This window comes from Protopterus annectens, chromosome 7.part0, assembly GCF_019279795.1.
Source record: "Protopterus annectens isolate FY-2018-M chromosome 7.part0, PAN1.0, whole genome shotgun sequence".
NCBI lineage: Eukaryota > Metazoa > Chordata > Ceratodontiformes > Protopteridae > Protopterus > Protopterus annectens.
The window spans coordinates 1,112,173,998-1,112,194,161 of NC_056739.1; positions in this window are offsets into that span (position 1 = coordinate 1,112,173,998).

A 20,164-nucleotide genomic window follows, 5' to 3' on the forward strand; every position below is an offset into this window, starting at 1 on the left:
CTTCCTCTTTATCTTATCCTTATTTCCTCCCTTTCACTTCCATACCTACCTCACTCCTGCTTCCTTACTTCTACATGCTTTACACTGGCTCTATATTAGCTTCTGCTAATTTAACTAGTGTTACTGGTCTTGTTCTTACCCTTTCCTGCTAGACTCTCACCTTTCCTATGTTACTTTCCTGCTATTTCTGATTGTCTCCTTTCTCATCCGACCTTCTGTGGTGTCTGTCGCCTATAAGTGGCTCACTCCGCTCCTCTCCCTACCCCCAATTCCCACCCACCCCATACACCTCCACACCCCCTGCTAAATAAATATAACAACTCTGAGATCGCACTACAGCATTCTCTCCTTATTCACTGCCTCTACTCTCCTTAACTTGTACACTCAGCCTCCTCTTTGCCCTACCTCAGTTACAACCTGCTGTCCATTCTCTACCTGCACTATATAGTAGGACACCCCTCTCTTCTAGTGACCTCTTTGCAGCTACTCTTGGCTCTAACCTAGCCCTTCTCTGACTGTAAAGTTTTTACTTGCCCTTATCCACTGCTGTGTGCTCTTCTCCTTACCTTACTGCTTATTCTGTTCCTCCCTCTACTCCATACTCTTATCTTATCCTTATTTCCAACCTTTCACTTCCATACCTACCTCACTCCTGCTTCCTTACTTCTACATGCTTTACACTGGCTCTATATTAGCTTCTGCTAATTTAACTAGTGTTACTGGTCTTGTTCTTACCCTTTCCTGCTAGACTCTCACCTTTCCTATGTTACTTTCCTGCTATTTCTGATTGTCTCCTTTCTCATCCGACCTTCTGTGGTGTCTACCCGCCCCGTTCAATGTGGCTCACTCCGCCTCCTCCTCCCTACCCCAATTCCCACCCACCCCATACACCTCCACACCCCCTGCTTCTCATCCGACCTTCTGTGGTGTCTACCTCCGCTTCCTGCTTTCTCCCAAGGGCTCACTCCGCTCCCCTCCCTACCCCCAATTTCCACCCACCCCATACACCTCCACACCCCCTGCTAAATAAATATAACAACTCTGAGATCGCACTACAGCATTCTTTCCTTATTCACTGCCTCTACTATCCTTAACTTGTACACTCAGCCTCCTTTTTGCCCTACCTCAGTTACAACCTGCTGTCCATTCTCTCTACCTGTACTATATAGTAGGACACCCCTCTCTTCTAGTGACCTCTTTGCAGCTACTCTTGGCTCTAAACTAGCCCTTCTCTGGCTGTAAAGTTTTTACTTGCCCTTATCCACTGCTGTGTGCTCTTCTCCTTACCTTACTGTTTATTCTGTTCCTCCCTCTACTCCATACTCTTATCTTATCCTTATTTCCTCCCTTTCACTTCCATACCTACCTCACTCCTGCTTCCTTACTTCTACATGCTTTACACTGGCTCTATATTAGCTTCTGCTAATTTAACTAGTGTTACTGGTCTTGTTCTTACACTTTCCTGCTAGACTCTCACCTTTCCTATGTTACTTTACTGCTATTTCTGATTGTCTCCTTTCTCATCTGACCTTCTGTAGGTAGTCTTCGCTTCTCTAAGGGCTCACTCCGCCTCCTCCCTACCCCGAATTCCCACCCACCCCATACACGTCCACACCCCCTGCTTCTCATCCGACCTTCTAGGAGCCCACTCCGCCTGCTTGTCTCTGCGGGCTCACTCCGCTCCCCTCCCTACCCCCAATTTCCACCCACCCCATACACCTCCACACCCCCTGCTAAATAAATATAACAACTCTGAGATCGCACTACAGCATTCTCTCCTTATTCACTGCCTCTACTCTCCTTAACTTGTACACTCAGCCTCCTCTTTGCCCTACCTCAGTTACAACCTGCTGTCCATTCTCTCTACCTGCACTATATAGTAGGACACCTCTTCTAGTGACCTCTTTGCAGCTACTCTTGGCTCTAACCTAGCCCTTCTCTGACTGTAAAGTTTTTACTTGCCCTTATCCACTGCTGTGTGCTCTTCTCCTTACCTTACTGTTTATTCTGTTCCTCCCTCTACTCCATACTCTTATCTTATCCTTATTTCCTCCCTTTCACTTCCATACCTACCTCACTCCTGCTTCCTTACTTCTACATGCTTTACACTGGCTCTATATTAGCTTCTGCTAATTTAACTAGTGTTACTGGTCTTGTTCTTACACTTTCCTGCTAGACTCTCACCTTTCCTATGTTACTTTACTGCTATTTCTGATTGTCTCCTTTCTCATCTGACCTTCTGTACCCACCGCCTTGTCATGGCTCACTCCGCCTCCCTACCCCCAATTTCCACCCACCCCATACACCTCCACACCCCCTGCTAAATAAATATAACAACTCTGAGATCGCACTACAGCATTCTCTCCTTATTCACTGCCTCTACTCTCCTTAACTTGTACACTCAGCCTCCTCTTTGCCCTACCTCAGTTACAACCTGCTGTCCATTCTCTCTACCTGCACTATATAGTAGGACACCCCTCTCTTCTAGTGACCCCTTTGCAGCTACTCTTGGCTCTAACCTAGCCCTTCTCTGACTGTAAAGTTTTTACTTGCCCTTATCCACTGCTGTGTGCTCTTCTCCTTACCTTACTGTTTATTATGTTCCTCCCTCTACTCCATACTCTTATCTTATCCTTATTTCCAACCTTTCACTTCCATACCTACCTCACTCCTGCTTCCTTACTTCTACATGCTTTACACTGGGTCTATATTAGCTTCTGCTAATTTAACTAGTGTTACTGGTCTTGTTCTTACCCTTTCCTGCTAGACTCTCACCTTTCCTATGTTACTTTCCTGCTATTTCTGATTGTCTCCTTTCTCATCCGACGTTCTGTGGCTCTGTCTGCTCTGCGGGCTCACTCCTCTCTCCTCCCTACCCCCAATTCCCACCCACCCCATACACCTCGACACCCCCTGCTTCTCATCCGACCTTCTGGAGCCACCGCCTGCTTGCCCTGCGGGCTCACTCCGCTCCCCTCCCTACCCCCAATTTCCACCCACCCCATACACCTCCACACCCCCTGCTAAATAAATATAACAACTCTGAGATCGCACTACAGCATTCTCTCCTTATTCACTGCCTCTACTCTCCTTAACTTGTGCACTTAGCCTCCTCTTTGCCCTACCTCAGTTACAACCTGCTGTCCATTCTCTCTACCTGCACTATATAGTAGGACACCCCTCTCTTCTAGTGACCTCTTTGCAGCTACTCTTGGCTCTAACCTAGCCCTTCTCTGACTGTAAAGTTTTTACTTGCCCTTATCCACTGCTGTGTGCTCTTCTCCTTACCTTACTGTTTATTCTGTTCCTCCCTCTACTCCATACTCTTATCTTATCCTTATTTCCTCCCTTTCACTTCCATACCTACCTCACTCCTGCTTCCTTACTTCTACATGCTTTACACTGGCTCTATATTAGCTTCTGCTAATTTAACTAGTGTTACTGGTCTTGTTCTTACCCTTTCCTGCTAGACTCTCACCTTTCCTATGTTACTTTCCTGCTATTTCTGATCGCTCCTTTCTCATCCGACCTTCTGTGAAACCATCTGCTCGCTCTGGCTCACTCCGCTCCCCTCCCTACCCCCAATTCCCACCCACCCCATACACCTCCACACCCCCTGCTAAATAAATATAACAACTCTGAGATCGCACTACAGCATTCTCTCCTTATTCACTGCCTCTACTCTCCTTAACTTGTACACTCAGCCTCCTCTTTGCCCTACCTCAGTTACAACCTGCTGTCCATTCTCTACCTGCACTATAGTAGGACACCCCTCTCTTCTAGTGACCTCTTTGCAGCTACTCTTGGCTCTAACCTAGCCCTTCTCTGACTGTAAAGTTTTTACTTGCCCTTATCCACTGCTGTGTGCTCTTCTCCTTACCTTACTGTTTATTCTGTTCCTCCCTCTACTCCATACTCTTATCTTATCCTTATTTCCAACCTTTCACTTCCATACCTACCTCACTCCTGCTTCCTTACTTCTACATGCTTTACACTGGCTCTATATTAGCTTCTGCTAATTTAACTAGTGTTACTGGTCTTGTTCTTACCCTTTCCTGCTAGACTCTCACCTTTCCTATGTTACTTTCCTGCTATTTCTGATTGTCTCCTTTCTCATCCGACCTTCTGTGGTGTCTACCCGCTCCGTTCGCCCTGCGGGCTCACTCCGCTCTCCTCCCTACCCCCAATTCCCACCCACCCCATACACCTCCACACCCCCTGCTTCTCATCCGACCTTCTGTGGTGTCACCCGCCCGCTTGCCTCTTGGGCTCACTCCGCTCCCCTCCCTACCCCCAATTTCCACCCACCCCATACACCTCCACACCCCCTGCTAAATAAATATAACAACTCTGAGATCGCACTACAGCATTCTCTCCTTATTCACTGCCTCTACTCTCCTTAACTTGTACACTCAGCCTCCTCTTTGCCCTACCTCAGTTACAACCTGCTGTCCATTCTCTCTACCTGCACTATATAGTAGGACACCCCTCTCTTCTAGTGACCTCTTTGCAGCTACTCTTGGCTCTAACCTAGCCCTTCTCTGACTGTAAAGTTTTTACTTGCCCTTATCCACTGCTGTGTGCTCTTCTCCTTACCTTACTGTTTATTCTGTTCCTCCCTCTACTCCATACTCTTATCTTATCCTTATTTCCAACCTTTCACTTCCATACCTACCTCACTCCTGCTTCCTTACTTCTACATGCTTTACACTGGCTCTATATTAGCTTCTGCTAATTTAACTAGTGTTACTGGTCTTGTTCTTACCCTTTCCTGCTAGACTCTCACCTTTCCTATGTTACTTTCCTGCTATTTCTGATTGTCTCCTTTCTCATCCGACCTTCTGTGGTGTCTACCCGCTCCCTACCCCCAATTCCCACCCACCCCATACACCTCCACACCCCCTGCTTCTCATCCGACCTTCTGTGGTGTCTACCCGCTCCGTTTGCCCTGCGGGCTCACTCCGCTCCCCTCCCTACCCCCAATTTCCACCCACCCCATACACCTCCACACCCCCTGCTAAATAAATATAACAACTCTGAGATCGCACTACAGCATTCTCTCCTTATTCACTGCCTCTACTCTCCTTAACTTGTACACTCAGCCTCCTCTTTGCCCTACCTCAGTTACAACCTGCTGTCCATTCTCTCTACCTGCACTATACAGTAGGACACCCCTCTCTTCTAGTGACCTCTTTGCAGCTACTCTTGGCTCTAACCTAGCCCTTCTCTGACTGTAAAGTTTTTACTTGCCCTTGTCCACTGCTGTGTGCTCTTCTCCTTACCTTACTGTTTATTCTGTTCCTCCCTCTACTCCATACTCTTATCTTATCCTTATTTCCAACCTTTCACTTCCATACCTACCTCACTCCTGCTTCCTTACTTCTACATGCTTTACACTGGCTCTATATTAGCTTCTGCTAATTTAACTAGTGTTACTGGTCTTGTTCTTACCCTTTCCTGCTAGACTCTCACCTTTCCTATGTTACTTTCCTGCTATTTCTGATTGTCTCCTTTCTCATCCGACCTTCTGTGGTGTCTCACTGCTCGCCCTCAAGGCTCACTCCGCTCCCCTCCCTACCCTCAATTCCCACCCACCCCCAGGGGTCCTAGTCTTATAGCTCTACAGCCACACCCCTATCCCTCCTAGCCTATCCCTCTCCTTCCCACCAATTTGTTACCAAGCCTTAACACACCCCTTCCACTCCCCCCTTCTCTCTCTTTGCCCTATTACCTTAATTCTTATATTACCTTTCCCCTTTTCTTATACTTCTCTCCTTACCCCTCCTCTTTCTTCTCCAGTCTTATAATTCTTTTTCCCTATAAAATCCAATTCTTATTTCACCAACTTTTTAAAATAGATATACTACCCCCTCTCTTACTTACCATACTCATTCTGTCTCCTTTGTACTTTCCTCTTTCCACCTCACTTCTCAAATCTCTAAATAATGACTCCCTACCTACCAACTATGCCTATTCTCTCAGTCTTACTCTTGACCACCCTTCTCTCAACATACCATCTCACCTTCTTTGAATTTCCACTTAACAACTATCATAACTCCTTACAAAGACACACTTCTACTATATTTACTTTCACATCATACTCTAATGTTAACTCCACCCCTAGCTATCATCTATCTAAATTCCACAGGCTACATCACCTTACCTACCTCCTACAATCAGACAAAAAAACAAAACCTCTAACTTTTCTAAAGAGCAACTATTTAACTAAACTAGTTAATCCTACCCTACAAGATGGTGATATCCACCCCAACCCTGGCCCTATCTCCCCTCCTCCCAAAAACTGCTCACCTAACCTTAATAATAACTTCCTCATAGGACACCAACATTCAAAGCATAAATAAGAAAATACCCTTCATCCATGCCCTCTTAGATATCCACTCCTTTGACATTCTTTGCCTCTCTGAAACCTGGCTAAACCCAGGCACAAAAGACTCAGAGATTATACCCCAAGGTTATAATATAGTAAGACATGACCGCTTAAAACGTAAGGGTGGTGGAGTAGCAATACTTTTCAAAAATCACCTTAACATCTCTACTCAACCAGCATGTCCAAACCAAGATAGCAAAATAGAAGCCATCATTATTAAACTCCAACTTAATGCCAAAAAAGCCCTTTACGTTATATGCTTGTATCTTCCTCCAGGTAATAACATTCCAATATTAGAAGACTTTCTTAGCTGGGTTTCTACTACCTACCCCCAAGAAACCATACTTCTGGGCGACGTTAACATAGATTGGAACACTATTAATGCTGACAATCCCTCCTCTCATATTAACCTACATGGTTTCACCCCAAACTATTACCTCAACTACAAGAGTCAATAAGCCCAGTAAGAGAGAGAGTATATTAGACTGGATACTCACAAATAAAGTCAACAAACAGTATAAAGTTGGTACTATGCCAGACGATATCAGCGACCACTCCCTAACCTACATTACCAGAGAAAAGTCAGAATGTGTTAACATCCCAAATGCAAGGCTAATTCATTCTATCAAGCATTTTAACATAGACCTTTTTCAAGCTGAACTGAGAGCATGCAATTGGGATTGCTTAAAATCACTTCCCCTGGAGGAGGCTGTCTTATTCTTTAATACTACCTTCTTATCCATACTTGATACACATGCTCCTGAACGTTCTATTAGAGTAAAGACCAAAACTGCCCCATGGCTTACCAACGATACTAAAAAACTCATTCATACTAGAAACAAAGCATGGACAAAATGGAGATGCCATAGACAAAACCCTGATTTAGTTCATTTCCACCAGCTTAGAAATCTGGCTAAGAAATCAATAATCTCTGACAAGAAGAAATTCTACTGTGAACTTCAGGAAACTCATCTTAACAATTCTAAACAATTCTGGTCATCAGTAAATAGACTTCTTTCCCCAGGAATTGCTAAAACTCCTTCCCCACTTAATGCTGACCCAGAAACCCCTCTCCAGACAGCTAATGCATTCAACTCTTTTTTCTCTGAAACTATTCAATCCCTAGCCAAACAAATGAACACCAGCAACTCTTATATTCCAACTAATATAGCTAACCCCTCCTACAACTTCTCTCTAAAACCTATATCTACTTCTTTCATCTACAGACTCATTCACAAACTGAAACCATGCACCCCTTCTGCAGACAAGCTCCCTTCTCTTTTCCTTCAGAAAGCTGCCAAAGAAATTGCATACCCTATATCATTACTTATAAACAGAACTATCCAAGAGGAAACCATCCCTGACATCTGGAAAGTCTCCTATATTATCCCACTACATAAAGGTGGTAACTCCCTTGACCTTTCCAACTTTAGACCAACTGCCCTTCTCTCACCCCTAGCGAAAATCATGGAAAATGTATTCATCAGCAACTTGTGCACTATCTCTCTCTTCACAACATAATAGCAAACTGTCAGCATGGCTTTAGACCTCACCACAGTACCACCACTGCCCTTCTTTCCTTTGTAGATACTATCAACAAAAATCAAAACAACAATACTCTCTCTTCCGCTCTTTTCATTGATCTCTCAAAAGCTTTCGACATGGTCAACCACTCTCTCTTAATAAACATTCTTGAATCTCTCTTGTGATAAATTCGCCATTAATTGGTTTAGATCTTATCTTAACAACAGACAACAAGCAGTAATATGGGAAAACCATATCTCATCACTCTTGCCCATTTCCATCGGAGTTCCCCAGGGCTCCATTCTTGGTCCACTTCTGTTCTCCCTCTTTATTAACGATCTTCAAACTGCAATCCCACAAGCAACCTGCATACAATACGCAGATGATTCAACCCTTATCTGCTTGGCACCATCCTCTACAGAACTGATCTCTCTGACCCAAAATACCTTTAATACTGTAGAAACATGGTTTTCAAGACGGTTTCTCCTACTAAATGCCAAAAAAACAAAACTCCTCCTCTTCTCCCCCACCACTCGGTCCCCCGCTTTAAACTTTACCATCTCCTCAAATAATGGTACTATCATCTCACCTGATCCTACTACAAAACTTTTAGGAATAACCATTGACAATAATCTCTCCTTCGATCAGCACATTAACAACAACATCAAGTTAGTTAACAGAAAAATAGGATCCCTATATCGCATCAAACCTTTTCTAACCCCAGCAACTAGAACCAAGATTGCAAAATCTCATCTTTTATCAACTCTCCTATATGCTTCCCCTATTTATATAAACCTTAAGAAAATTAATCTTAACAAACTTGCAACTTGCTATAACAACATAGCTCACTTCGCCACTAGTAACCTCTTTAGGACCCACCATTGTATAAACTGAAAACAACTAGGCTGGCTTGAATTTCAAAACTACCTTATAATTCCTCAACTCACTATTGCCCACAACATATTACACCTACCAGACAACACCCCAATACTCTCTCCACTTCTAATCCCTTACAACAATCTTAACTCACTTCGCTCCTCCAGTAAACTCATGACAAGATCTATAAAGGCAAACAACACAGCAGGTGATTCTCTATTCACTAACACAATAGGTAGAAGTTGGAATCTCTTACCTAGTGACATAACTCTGACTTCATCCCTGCCACTTTTCAAACAGAAAATTAAACTGTTCTTCCAAAATCATTGGCTTTGTTCCTGCAATACACCTGACTAACCATCCTCTCTCACTTTGTTTCTCCTCCACTCTTTTCATCTCTACCCTATTTTCAGTTTCTGTTCCTTTACTGTTGAGATTTAAATATGTACATTTTTGCACAATTGTTGATATTTAATGGACTGCATATTGTAAACTTGTTTTCTCTTTGAAATTATCTTTCATTCTTTTTGTTTTTGTAATTTCTGATTTAGCTATATCTTAGAGTAGTCAAATTTTTATGTGATGTACTTAGTATATAGTGGAGCTTTTCTCCTCGGGCCTCTGCTGAAAATGGACATGTATCCAGCCAGACTAGCCCAGTCAACAAATGTAAAATAAATAAAATAAAAATAAAATGTCCTGTTCCGCGCTCTACTGCGATCTCCATTCAAAACATCTGAAGTTTCAAAACTTTGATCTTATGGACTCAACCATTTGCAGTTCAAAGTCAAGGCAAGTGAAGCTAGAGACCATTTGCACCTTGCTGATGCCCACCCTTAAGTTGTACCACCCCCATGTCTAGGAGGGCAAACAGGTTTGTCCAGAGATGAATCTGTGGATACCCATCCAGTCATGAAAATTTGATTTGAAGGATACAAGGGTGTCACTTTGCTTATCATGTGGTGTTGCATTTGATTTTGATATTTACTATACTGTATATGAGATTGCAGTTTTTGTATTTTTTTTCCTTTGCTGGCAGGACTCAAAATTGAGTCTTAAACCTCTAATAGGAATATGAAGCCATGACTTATTTTTCACATTTGTGGGACTCAGAATTATGGGTCTCACACATCTTGTAGGCAGACAGGACTGAGCATGTTAGAATAGAAAGATCTATGTCAGGGACATTTTTTTCCATAACATACCTGTAAATTAGAGTGATCTCAAGCATATTTCTATGTAATGTATGCAGATGGCTTGAAAGAAGATAGATTATAATGTCAAAAAGTGGCATTTGCCAACAGACAATGGATAATATAAGCCACATGGGTAGCAGCAATAAATATTAGACTTAATGCTAGAAAAAAATCTGTCTTATGGCTAAAAGTGTTCAGAATAGACTATTAGACAGACACTAAGAATTATTGGAGCTGAAAGCTTCAGTAACTTGGAGAGTAGTGGAAATATCAGCTTTAGTTTTCAATGAGACATATATGAAATCTACATAAAAATGTGGGTTTGATTCACAGGTGTATTACATTAACGTTGAGGTTTTTTTTTTTTTTGGGGTTTTTTTATATTTTATCTTTTGTTGACTCTTTTCAGGGGAGACCCGGGGTGGTCTTTATACTATTAGGAGAAATTTGTCCAGGGCGTCAGGGAAGTTACGGTGCTCTTTTTGATAGGTGCCATGGGTGCCATGGGATCCCTTACATCCACCTGAGCTACTACCAAGCAGATGGGGCCTTGGTTTAAGGCCTCATCTGAAGGACGACACATTTAGGAGTGCATCACCCCTCTTATGCTGCACTGTAGTGTCAGTAACTGATCTGCTTGATGTGGGAACAGAGCTCACAGCCTTCTGCACCAAAGGTCAGTGTGCTACCTATTGTTCCACTGACACTAGCACATTTTCTTTGGTTCCTGGTTAGAAACAGGAAGAACTGGAAGTTATACTGTGGAAACCACAAAGCAGGTTTTTACACAAAAGGAATGAGGGCATACAAAGGAAAAATACTAGAATTATTAAATCTGTAAGATATTTAACATATACTGAATTTGAATTCCCTATCCTACAGAAGATGGTGTGGAAAATATTTAGCAGTGTTTAAGGGCACAAAAGATGAATATTTAAAAATAAAGCAAATTTAGTGATTTAGTCATGTGCAAGCTTGGCAAAAACATTATTAAAAGTTACAGATATTGCAGAGCTGTAACAGATTTCTACTTCTATCAAAGATCACCCCAAAAGATGAAGTAAAGGATGTGCTAAGGCCAGAAAATAATTACAGAGCTGCATTTAATGCTGTCACATGAGTTTTGCTTTCTACCTTTTTTCAAATAAGTTATTTTTTTCTACTCTGTAACCTATGTATCTGCTTTACAGTCTTGTACTTACAATTTGTCACCAGTTAGTAACTATGCAAACTGCTACTTGGATATGCATGGTGTGCATCTTTAGCTGAGCCTGAGAACATGAAGCCTGTATATCAGGCTAGCATTTCCTGTCAAAAATACATACATGCTCTCCATATGGCTGCTGTTTTTTTTTTTCTCTCTCACTTCCCAAAAAGCATGTTGGTTAATTGGTTATTCTAAAACTGAACATACACTGCATTTATTCTTGCCCTTGTGGCCCAGATTGTGGCTAAAAAGGGTCCAAGGATCAATCAGTTTGCTTAGCTGGTTAACAAATGAGTAAATTAAAAAAGAATGAAATATTTTCCCCAAGCTAGCTGTTACATACATGATGTTCTACTCTTAGAATTTAGTACCAAAACATCTAATCATCTATCTAGTACTCAGTAATTCTAGATCATACCTCAACCTCTCAGAGCAAGAAATCTGGACAAAGCCCTAAATTATGGGAGGACCAAGCCCCAAAACAGGGATACTTTTTTAAATATTGCTTTTACAACTTAGAAAGTTGACAGAATAATAGGTTTTGCATTGGCATGAATTGTCTGAAGGGTATGAATTCTGAAAAGCAAGTGTCTTATTATTTTGTTTTACTTCAGCCTTCATTGATTTGCCAGAAAAACACAATTTTTATGAGAAACAGACCAAAAATATGAGGCAAAAATCTGGACATTATGTGAAAATATGTACAGTTGAGAAGTATTTTCTAGATAGAAAGAACAGCAAGGTTAACCCTTTTCCACTGACTCTACAGATCACAGACAGTAAGCATCTATTGAAAACCACCTGACCAGTAATTATACCACATTTATATAGATGGTTGGTGTAATGCTCAGATCACACTGGTGCAAGTTGGTCATAAGTTATTTATTTTTGGGGGAAATTGTCTAATTACTTGACTGGAATTCAAATAACTTCCACAGCACTACAGATGCATCTGTGATATGGTAAATGAACCAATCTGATGTGGCATTAAATAAGAGATGAAAGTGACATATAGCTCTAACTTTTATCCCAATAATCAGGGACAAATCTAAAATAATGAAGAGCAATATTTAAAAATCACAGTTCTTAAATATTTCTCATCACTTAGAATGCTAAGAGAATATAACGATTTGAAAAAATCCGGAGCACTAATCCTGAAATATATTTCCATACTTTTCTACCAGGAAAGTCCCTCATTGTAAGTCTTAAAAAATCCACCTCTCCCACAGTTCCACACTGAAAGGGCCTATCACACTTTCAGACTAGAGTTACAATGTTTTAATAATATCCGTGCTAAATATTATTGAATCATATGACTTCATCAAAATAACTTTTGTACATATAAAGTTAAGTACAACGTTTTAACCATCCTGTGCGCGTTAGCAAGCTATAAGTTAAGTGCTCCACATTTTGTCAGTTTGTTCCACATTATGAGATAGTGTTCAAATATTTGGCTGAGGATATGCCAGAAAAAATATGCTTATGATGCAGGAAGTGCGGGGAAGTCCAATCTATTACAAAACTGGGGCCATTCTACAAACAGCTGAAATTAGGGGCATGCCTCCCCAAAAATACTGTGGTCATTCATTTTTTTCCAATACCTGTTTATCTGATAAGGTGTCGGGAGAACCGGAACATATTGACACTCAGTGGGTAAAAGCAGAGACTCACCCCCCCCCCCCCCCATTTTGGAGGGTGGGATTAACACCTTGATGTCCAACGTGGCACATTTTTATAGACACACACCGGTAATATTGCTAGACAAATCATACCCATGAGCAGTGCAAAGGGTTTGACAATTTTGTTACCAAAATGAAAACCGATTTTTATAGAATTTGAGTTGCTGTGTTGTTTCATGTCATGATAAGGCGTTTCAGATAAAAATAATCCTTTATGCAAATACTACAGGAAACTTGGGTAACGTTATTTTCACCAAAAAACTGAAGAAGCCCCTGGTGGAAACTGACAAAAGAGAATGGGATGACCTATGCAAAGGTGCTCTGGCGGGAATCCACCTACTGCGACACGAAGTGTAAAGCTGACACACTAACCGAAAATGAAGAGGGGGGAAATCTTCAATTTCGGCTTTAGCAACCGACAAAGTAGTAACTAGTAAAGAAGGAATATGGACCAATGCCCTATTTTAGAACACGTTCATAAACTCAGCTAAATAAACGGACTAACATTTACCTCTCAACTGTACAGATTTTCGCAGAATGTCCAGATTTATGCCTCACATTTTTCATCTGTTCCGCATACATTTTTGATTGTCGGGATTGTTGTGGCAATTCAATGAAGACTGAATTCACTAAATAATGACAGCCATTTGAGTTTCAGACTTCATATCATTCAGATAATGCATGGTAACACAAATACTTTTATTCTAGCAAATTTATAAGCTTATAAGAGCACTATTTAACATTTGTCCCTGTTTCTGGGGCTTTGTACTCCCATTATTTTTGGATTTGTCCAGAGCGCTATATATCATATACACGTTAACGAGTATCAGGAGCAGTTTTGAATACTGCAGGGGGTGCTTGGAAACCCGAGTATCGAGCAAAAATCATGAAATTCTATGAATCGCACAATCCCGAAAATATATATTACTGTGCGTTGTATATCCTTGCAGCCCACAGCTGGCAGGTTTAATCATGCATTAACAGTATTGGAGGCTGCTTTCCCGGGTATTTAACCATGGACAGTGATTATGGTCAGAGGCAAAGCTCCCAATCTTCAAAATGAGGAACATCAGTATTATTTATGGACCACTTACTAACAACTTCAAATAGGAAGCTCACAATATGGTTAAAACGCGTATTTCATACTTATAACAAAAGTTATTTTGATAAATTAGTATGAGTTAGTACTAGTTTACCATGGAGAGCAATTAAAAATTCCTACTAATCTGGAACACCGAATGCATGCCTGACGCTTTCAATGCGAAACTTCGATGACCGAAAATGAAGAGCCTTCTTAGAGATTCACTTAAAGAGGAGTGGTTTCATTTCACATGGTTATAGCTTACACGAGAGTCAACACAGTTGACAACACTACACATAAGACAGAAATCAAATGTACACTAAAAGCTTCAGCATTCGAGTCTGTTAACCTGTCTTTGCACTACCATACCCACAAACTCAAATATACAGGTAAATAAAATTAATTATCCGTTTACTCTTCCACACATGTATTGTCTCTCTTACATCTTAAAACCAAACCTTTCAAAGGTGTTGCACTAACTTTTGGAGGAAGTCCCGGTCAATTCACTATCTTATTAGTCGCCTCCGGCTGAATATTGAAGGCTGGGCATGCTTATTGGTTGACGGGAATGTCATTCAAGGCACCAGGTGAAACTGTGGAGTGCTGGCCGAGAGTCTGGAAAAAAAGTTTGGAATTACAGTGGCTTTGGTTGATTATTGGACTAATTTTAGTATTAGTGGTAAGAATCGGGTTTGCCCTCGCCTGATATTACTGTCGGAAAGGACGAAACGAGCACCATGAAGAGCATCAAGTCGCGTTTAAAAAAGCACGAGATAACAATCACTGTAAGTTAACTATTCCCTCTTGTGTTGTTGAAACCTGTTGGCCTTAGAAGCATCCTGGCTGACTGTTCTGTGTCCATAGGCGGTATGGGCGGTGGTGTGTAGTTAGCGTTTTGTGATTAGTTACGAGTTATGTTTCTTGATTACCATTGTAGAAAGATGAGCCCAGTATTATAATCGATGGACTGATTTTTGATGAAAATACACACCTTAAGTTATGTTTTGTTTTGTTGGCAACCTTGCAATAAGAATGAGTAGGCTTTAGAAATTCTGCTGGTTGTGCATGCCTTTTGGAATGCCTAAAGGCATAGCAAAGCTACAGTTGAATTTGAGGAAGTTTAAGTTCTTAAAATAAGTAGTAAATATTTTCAGATAACCATTCTGCAAATACCAGGGGTTGATAATTCTGGCCATATACAGAAATCCGTAACTGCCTTTTGCATTTGCACATACTTAAAGTTTGAGTCACGAGTAATTGCTTAATCTGTTAGCACTGTTTGTTTTTTACGCCTTGCCAATAGTTTTAACTGTCCGTTTAAACATGTTATGAGTTACTCTGGGTTGAATGAAATGGGGACAGGCGGAAAGTCACGTTTCTCCCTTTAAGCAGGTGACTCGAGGATGGTTTCCAGACGTTGAAACAGTTATTTGTGTATGTTAATAGAATTAAGTAAATACTGCTTGAGTAAGTAATTTAGATCACTAACAGAACTAATTTGTGGTTCTGTCTCACAAGCTCCAGCGCCGGCTTTCGCTTTCTATATGGCTTTCCACATTTCGGCACCGTCTGTGTGGAGTTTGCATGTTGCCCCTTTACTGTTTTTGTTTTTCCATGTCGTGTAGTTTCTACCCAAGTTTCTAACGTGGTGTATGTATATGTGTGTGTGTGTGTGTATATATATATATATATATATATATGTGTGTGTGTGTAATAGAGTATTTATTATATATATATATATGTGTGTGTGTGTAATAGAGTATTTATTATATATATATATATATATATATATATATATATATAATAAATACTCTGTGTGTGTGTATATATATACATACATATATATATATATATATATATATATATATATATATATATATATATATATATAAAATACTATACCCATATTTGTGTGTGGGGGGATCTGTCTAGTTCCAACCTCAACACAACTGGTGTTGATGAAAAAAAAAATGGAGAAAGTAGTGGTCTTAAAACTTCGTTGATTAGCTCAATCACAATACTTTCCAAAAGTCATGAAACACAGTTAGTGTTCCAAAGCAACAATCTTTATTCATCACAGACTTTAAAGCAAAGGTAGCTGGTCATAAAACTCTTGTATTTACTTTGCAGTACAAATTTCTCCTCCAACTTGCCTAAGGTTAATTGGTCAGGCTAGGGACTATAGCCGCACCCATGGCTATCCCCCTCGTCTGTTTGTAAGCTGGGTCATTGAAACTGAAAAAATTGTAACTCAACACCAAGTTTATTAGCTTTCCCTTGTGTAGCATTATTATTTCTGATATAAGCCTCTGTATTTGCTTCAATAAAGTACATGTATTATTATTTTTTTTTTTCAATAATCATTTTTTAATGTACATGTATTTTTAACACAGTGTGTAGGGCTTTAACTTCAGTAGTTAACAAAATGCTTTGTTCATTCACCTACACTTCTTTTATTTTTGTTAAAAAAAAAAATCAAGTGAATATAAAATAAAACATGAGCTGTCTTCAGCAAGTGACCTTGATATGGAACCTCCACTTGCATAACAGGTATGTAAGGTGAATCTTCCCTATTCGTATGGGGTTTGGGAATCCCGAAAAAACAAGTTAGGGTGAGGAGTGTTCATATACTCAATTTTCACTAATAGGTTATTTATTAAGCATTGTGGTTAGCCTGTCTTTCCATTCTATGTATGCATTTTTAACCTCCTCAAAGGAATGTTTAGAATAAAGCCTCTCTCTTGTATAATGATATTTTAAATATAATCCACTAGACTGTAACCAACCATCTATGTAATGTTGTATAATGCAGCGAGTGAACACGACTCGAACCAGGAAAAAAAAGTATTTAATAGTGAAAACTGCAATCAAGAACACTCAATACCTGTAGTTAAGCGCTTTCATCTACACAAGCAGACTTCTTCAGAACAATTCAATCTTTAAATACGCTTCATTTTTAAAAACTTTTGGCGCCAAAGCAGCCATCAGTTCAGAATTAAAGTGCGAGTGTAACAAAATGTAACAATGTACAAAAGTACCTGTTACTAAATAACGTTACCCAAGAAAACTCATAAACACTGTGTTCAAGAAATTACAACCAACCTAACAATATGTTATATCTACCTAATGCTATTTTTTAAAAATTATATATTTACATATAATAATTTAAAAAATCTTTTAAAAACGTTATATCAAATTTAAACCACTTTAAATGGTTTAAAAACACTTTACATCAATTGCAAGAAAGGTTTAATAGTAATAAAATCATTAATTCCAGGCTCCCTGGTAGCATCTGTCAAAATTTGCCATACACACACTCTTTTCCCTAGGAGCGCTTTATAGTTACCTCCATGGGGTGATGTCATCACTTGATCAATTATGACAAACTTAAATACATGTGTATCCCCACATTTGTTAATATGTCGATACAGTGCATTATTCATATCCTTAACCCTAATTTTATATAAATTATCGTATATATTCGCTTTCTAAATTGCCTTTCGGTCTTTCCTATATAAAATGCAGTGCATGACATGCACTTTGCCATATAAATGACATTCTTGCTATTGCAATTACCTGCTCTGAATTTTGACATATGTCTTTCTTATTAACATCATTCAATCTACATCCTTCCATTTCACATATAGCATAACCTTGTTTACAAAACCCACATCTTTTAGTAGTGCTACTTGTGTTATATGTCTGTGTGATTAACCATTTTTTCTAACTGTCTCTTTATATTCATACCCATTTTATTGACAAGACTAGGACTTTCTCCAATTACTTTTCTAACATCTTACGTCAACTATTAATATGTTCCAATGTTTTCTGATAATATTTGTAATTTAATTTGCACACTCTATTGTAAGTCATATCCTCAGGTTTTTCTGTTCAGATTTTTATATTCGTCATTTCTGTCCCCAATAGGAGTGGATATTTCTTACCCCATTCGCTAATGACATAAGTTGTGACGTCATTCAGTATAGACAGTGGATATCCCCTGTTTACAAACATAGATCTAATATAGCTAATTTATTTTTCCATTAACTCAAAACTAGATGCCATACATGCTGCCCTTGTACACTGTCCTTTGAATATATTTTTTTAACATTTGCCTAGGATGATTACTGGTATATTCCAGATACCCATTGGAAAAGGAATCTTGCCTATAAATTTCTGATTGAAAACCTACATTAGTGTGGCTGATGTACGTGTCCAAATATGCAATGCCCTCACTACTAACATTGTGTGTGAATTTTAAGAAATCAGTAGTGTTATTTATATATTCAATAAAATGAGTGATAATGCCAACTGGCCCATTCCATAAGACAAAAATATCATCCAAGTATCTAGAATAGTAAGAGACATATTGATAATACTCACTACTGAATAAATATTTCGTCTCCCATTCCAACATAACCAGGTTGGCAAAAATAGGGGCACAAGATTCTCCCATAGCCACACCCCTGGTTTGTCTAAAGTGTTCCCCCTCGAAATATATGTAATTGTGATCTAAAACTAAACTCATCATATCTGTAATCAAACTAATACGATCCCGACTCATATTGGAAAATTTTCTAAGACTGGTACTAAAATCTTCCAATCCTTGCTGTTTAGGGATACAAGAAAATAAGTCAATCACATCTATGGTAATGAATGTTAGATCTCTTTACCAAATATCAGGAAATATTAGGGGAAAAAGAAATTAGCTATATTAGATCTATGTTTGTAAACGGGGGATATCCACTGTCCATATTGAATGACATCACAGCTTATGTCACTAGCAAATGGGGTAAGAAATATCCACCCCAATTGGGGACAGAAATGACGAATATAAAAATCCGAACAGAAAAGCCTGAGGATATAACTTACAGTAGAGTGTGTATTTTCACCCAGTGTGAATTACATTAGAAATATTATCAGAAAACATTGGAATATATTAGTAGTTGACGAAGATGTTAGAAAATTAATAGGAGAAAGTCCTAGTTTTGTCAATAAAATGGGTATGAATATAAAGAGACAGTTAGAAAAAATGGTTAATCATAGAGACGTAGAACACAAGTAGAACTACTAAAAAATGTGGGTTTTGTAAACAATGTTATGCTGTATGTGAAATGGAAGGATGTAGATTGAATGATGTTAATAAGACATATGTCAAATTCAGAGCAGGTAATTGCAATAGCAAGAATGTCATTTATATGGCAAAGTGTATGTCATGCACTGCATTTTATATAGAATAGACCAAAAGGCAATTTAGAAAGCGAATATATAATCATTTATATAAAATTAGGGTTGGGATATGAATAATGCACTGTATTGACATATTAACAAATTTATTTATTTATTTTATTTTACATTTGTTAACCGGGAAATTCTGACTGGACCAGGTCCATTTTCAGAGGAGGCCTGGGGAGAAAAGCTCCAACATCAAGTTATACAAATACAGTACATCCAGCATAATGCACAAAACAGGTTACATCATGTATGCTGAGCATAGTAATAAGAAATTAATAAAAACACTCCAGGTAAAAGAAGATACAGAACATGGGTAAAAAGACAATGTCGGTCATACATTGGTAAGAAAAGAAAATATATCAAGTAAGATTCTACAGTTAAAAGTACCCTTTCAGATGAACAAGCCTACAGGGGATCAGAGCTCCAGCATGTGATCAGAGAGAAATTTGGGGAGTTAATAGTAGTATGGGTAGGGTTATGTGATGCAGGGGCATAACCAGGTACTAAGAAGGTGCGATTTGGGGGAGTTTTTGAATATGGATGTGGAGGGGGCAGTGGACACGGATAGCAGAAGAGAGTTCCAATTTCTGGCAACGGTGTGGGAGTAGAGCGCTTTCCCTGCATTATTGTTAGCCTTGGTGATGGAGAGGAGAGATTTTTCACCGAATCTTAGGTACCGGTTTGCAGTATAGATAGTAAGTAGGTTGGATAATGAGGGTTTTTTCAGGATATTTGAGAATATTGTAGGCTGTGCCCAGTTGGTGATAGTTAGTAGCTTTGGTAGCTCAAGCCATTTTAGTACTTTTAGTGCAGCACAGTGATGGGTTCTATAGGTTGAGTTAGTAGCAAACTTGGCTATTTTATTGTAGCATGATTCTAGTTTGTCTAGGTCACATTGTCTGATTTGAGTAAAGATTGGTGCTGCGTATAATAGAGTTGAGAGGAGGTGGCTTTGTGCAAGAGTGACTCTTGCTTTTT